Source organism: Penaeus chinensis, chromosome 10 (genome assembly GCF_019202785.1).
Source record: "Penaeus chinensis breed Huanghai No. 1 chromosome 10, ASM1920278v2, whole genome shotgun sequence".
Classification (NCBI taxonomy): Eukaryota; Metazoa; Arthropoda; class Malacostraca; order Decapoda; family Penaeidae; genus Penaeus; species Penaeus chinensis.
The window spans coordinates 30,437,041-30,442,040 of record NC_061828.1 but is presented as its reverse complement, the minus strand read 5'-3'; positions in this window follow the sequence as shown (position 1 = coordinate 30,442,040).

The window sequence follows — 5,000 nt, the reverse complement described above, 5'->3', positions numbered from 1 at the left end:
GTTAGTGTAGTCTCTCTCTCTCTCTCTCTCTCTGTGTGTGTGTGTGTGTGTGTGTGTGTGTGTGTGTGAATTTATATATATATATATATATATATATATATATATATATATATATATGTATTTATATTTATATTTATATTTATATTTATATATATATACATATATATACACATATACAAAACATGTATTATATATGTATGCATGTATATATACACACATGTGTACAGGGAGGTGGGGGCAATTACAGAAATTCACGATTTAAAAACAAATTTGGTAAATGAGACACAGATCTAAAACGCGCGCCTGCTTTAAAGATAATTAAACGCAGGCAGGAACCCTTCATTATGCAGTCCAGAATCTCTCTAGGATTACATTAAATCCCCTTATTTATTATTGGAGGGGGGAGATGATGAGTAACTCTATTGATCATCACACAGTGCTTGTTATACGTCTATACGTCAAAGATATCCAATCTATTTTCACTCGCCGCCCTCCTGATATTTATATATATATATATATATATATATATATATATATATACATATCTATATTATAGATTATAATATGCTTCCGTCCACTTAACATGAAAAAAGTAAAAAAAAAAAAAAAAAAAAAAAAAAAAACTTTGTTGCTAATAAATATACTTGTAGCCAACTTCTTACTTAAATTAACGAAAGGTTATACTCAATATGTCTCTCTTATGATAGATATACTTGTAACTGATACCTTTAATACTTAAGGGCACTCTATAAGGCCTACCCACTTGGTATCAATGGGGCATTTAGTATTTCCTCTTTGTTTTCAGTGGAAAGCACTATGTAAAACTGCAAATAGCATAGTGCCACCCACCTTAAGGACAATTGCTCTAAATATTGTAGAGACTATTCCAACAGTACTTTACGGGAAAAGTACATTAATCAAATTTATATTAGTAGAACACCAAGTGTGTGATTATCTAAAATGCTCTGTCACGTCAGCAAATATTCAAGTACTATTTTTTATCAAATTCATGCAAAAATGTGAAGGATTTTATTTCGAGTGATACCAGTGCAGTGTAAACACATGTACTGAGCGATACGGGTTACTTGCCGTAATTATTATAACAAAAACCTCATCCTTTATAACTGTTTGTTCCTCATTGCATGTAATTACAACTACAACAACAACCTATCGTAACTACTTATTCCGCACTTTATGTAATTACCGTAACCACAACCTTATCTTTCAGGTTCACTCATTCCTCATCACCAACCTCGCTTTGGGTGACCTGTGCATGGGCATCTACCTGTTGATCATAGCCGCCGTCGACGTCAACTACCGAGGCGTCTACTTCATCTACGACGCCCTCTGGAGGACCTCGTCTCTGTGTCAGCTGGCGGGGTTTCTCTCGACCTTCTCCAGCGAGTTGTCGGTGTTTACTCTGACAGGTATGGAATATATATCCATACAGGTCATTTCCTTTGTTTGGTCAAGTGTCCTACCACCATGAATTCTTTGAGATATATAGATAAATTGGTAAATTATTAGATAGAGATAAGAAAATAATTTAAAAAATATATATAATTTTAAAAGTTGCCCAAAAAAACTGATAAAAGAAATTGCAGTCTACGTTCATATCAGAGCTCCGTGTGTAATTGCTCTGGATAACCGAATGGCTGAAGGAGGGGCTTCAAAGGGAACATTCTTTTTGGGAGGTACATAACAAACTAAACTGAATGGAATAGAAACAGGGAAAGAGAGATGAAAGAGGGGAGACATAAGGAGAAAGAGAGATACAGAGAGAGAGAGGGTAGGGGAAAACAAGTAAGCAGACACAAAGACACTCGGACAGGGAAAAACAAAAAAAAGGTGAACACTTGTTAGATTCGCGTGTCTTCTGTTCCTTTTTCTTGTACATGGTTTCGTTTGTTAGCAGATTAATTAGTTTATTTGATTGTACATGGTCTTATCTATGTTTTTGTTTATCCGCAGTACACACCCACACACACCCACACACACACACGCACACACACACACACACACACACACACACACACACACACACACACACACACACACACACACGTACACACACATATATACACCCTTTGTTAAACTCCTGGATATTTCTTCTTGATCGATTTATTTTTTTATTTGTTCTTCAGTACAAGTCCCTCCAATTAACGCTGCATCTCTCCCTTTCTCGTATTTATCGAAAGTTTTTTCGACCCTTGTATGATAACCGATCTCCTTCGATTGCTTTTCTCCATTTTCAGTACGTTTTACTTTCTACCCTTATTTGTCCGCAGTTATCACGCTGGAGAGGTTCGTTGTTATCATATTCCCCTTTCGCGTCAGTCGACTAAATATGAACTGGACGAGGATCATAATGGGCGTCGTGTGGGCGTCTGTAGGCGTGCTGGCTGCTCTCCCGCTCTCCAACATCCACTATTTCAGGTTAGAGAAGTCAACCCTCTCCGCCTCACGTTTTCTTTCTACTTCAGGTTAGAGAAGTCACCCCTCTCCGCTTCACGTTTTCTTTCTACTTCAAGTTAGAGAAGTCACTCCTCTCCGCCTCACGTTTTCTTCCTATTTCAGGCGGAGAGGAGAAGTCGCCCCTCTCCGCCTCACGTTTTCTTTCTACTTCAGGCTAGAGAAGTCGCCCCTCTCTGCCCAACGTTTTCTTTCTACTCCAGGTTAGAGAAATCACCCCTCTCTCTCACGTTTTCTTTCTACTTCAGGTTAGAGAAGTCACACCTCTCCGCCTTACGTTTTCTTTCTACTTCAGGTTAGAGAAGTCACCCCTCTTCGCCTCACGTTTTCTTTCTACTTCAGGTTAGAGAAGTCGCCCCTCTCTGCCCCACGTTTTCTTTCTACTTCAGGTTAGAGAAGTCGCCCCTCTCCACCTCCCGTTTTCTTTCTACTTCAGGTTAGAGAAGTCGCCCCTCTCAGCCCCACGTTTTCTTTCTACTTCAGGTTAGAGAAGTCGCCCCTCTCCACCTCCCGTTTTCTTTCTACTTCAGGTTAGAGAAGTCGCCCGCCTCTGCCTCACGTTTTCTTTCTACTTCAGGTTAGAGAAGTCGCCCCTCTCCACCCCACGTTTTTTTTTTTTTCTTTTTTTCTACTTTAGGTTAGAGAAGTCACCCCTCTCCGCTTCACGTTTTCTTTCTACTTCAGGTTAGAGAAGTCACCCCTCTCCGCTTCACGTTTTCTTTCTACTTCAAGTTAGAGAAGTCACCCCTCTCCGCCTCACGTTTTCTTCCTATTTCAGGCGGAGAGGAGAAGTCGCCCCTCTCCGCCTCACGTTTTCTTTCTACTTCAGGTTAGAGAAGTCGCCCTTCTCCGCCTCACGTTTTCTTTCTACTTCAGGCTAGAGAAGTCGCCCCTCTCTGCCCAACGTTTTCTTTCTACTCCAGGTTAGAGAAATCACCCCTCTCTCTCACGTTTTCTTTCTACTTCAGGTTAGAGAAGTCACACCTCTCCGCCTTACGTTTTCTTTCTACTTCAGGTTAGAGAAGTCACCCCTCTTCGCCTCACGTTTTCTTTCTACTTCAGGTTAGAGAAGTCGCCCCTCTCTGCCCCACGTTTTCTTTCTACTTCAGGTTAGAGAAGTCGCCCCTCTCCGCCTTACGTTTTCTTTCTACTTCAGGTTAGAGAAGTCGCCCCTCTCAGCCCCACGTTTTCTTTCTACTTCAGGTTAGAGAAGTCGCCCCTCTCCACCTCCCGTTTTCTTTCTACTTCAGGTTAGAGAAGTCGCCCGCCTCTGCCTCACGTTTTCTTTCTACTTCAGGTTAGAGAAGTCGCCCCTCTCCGCCCCACGTTTTTTTTTTTTTCTTTTTTTCTACTTTAGGTTAGAGAAGTCACTTCTCTCCGCCTCACGTTTTCTTTCTACTTCAGGTTAGAGAAGTCGCCCCTCTCTGCCCCACGTTTTCTTTCTACTTCAGGTTAGAAAAGTCACCCCGCTCTCTCAAGTTTTCTTCCTACTTCAGGTTAGAGACGTCGCCCCTCCCTATCTCACGTTTTCTTTCTACTTCAGATTAAAGAAGTCACCCCTCTCCGCCTCACGTTTTCTTTCCACTTCAGGTTAGAGAAGTCGCCCCTCTCCGCCCCACGTTTTTTTTTTTTTTTTTTCTACTTTAGGTTAGAGAAGTCACCTCTCTTCGCCTCACATTTTCTTTCTTCTTCAGGTTAGAGAAGTCACCCCTCTCCGCCTCACGTTTTCTTTCTACTTCAGGTTAGGGAAGTCACCCCTCTTCGCCTCACGTTTTCTTTCTACTTCAGGTTAAGGAGGTCACCCCTCTCCGCTTCACGTTTTCTTTCTACTTCAGGTTAGAGAAGTCGCCCCTCCCTATCTCACGTTTTCTTTCTACTTCAGATTAAAGAAGTCACCCCTCTCCGCCTCACGTTTTCTTTCTACTTCAGGTTAGAGAAGTCACCCCTCTCCGCCTCACGTTTTCTTTCTACTTCAGGTTAGAGAAGTCACCCCTCTCCGCCTCACGTTTTCTTTCTACTTCAGGTTAGAGAAGTCACCCCTCTCCGCCTCACGTTTTCTTTCTACTTCAGGTTAGAGAAGTCACCCCTCTCCGCCGCACGTTTTCTTTCTACTTCAGGTTAGAGAAGTCACCCCTCGCCGCCTCACGTTTTCTTTCTACTTCAGGTTAGAGAAGTCACCCCTCTCCGCCTCACGTTTTCTTTCTACTTCAGGTTAGAGAAGTCACCCCTCTCCGCCTCACGTTTTCTTTCTACTTCAGGTTAGAGAAGTCACCCCTCTCCGCCTCACGTTTTCTTTCTTCTTCAGGTTAGAGAAGTCACCCCTCTCCACCTCACGTTTTCTTTCTATTTCAGGTTAGAAAAGTCACCCCTCTCCGCCTCACGTTTTCTTTCTACTTCAGGTTAGAGAAGTCACCCCTCTCCGCCTCACGTTTTCTTTCTACTTCAGGTTAGAAAAGTCACCCCTCTCCGCCTCACGTTTTCTTTCTACTTCAGATTAAAGAAGTCACCCCTCTCTGCCCCACGTTTTC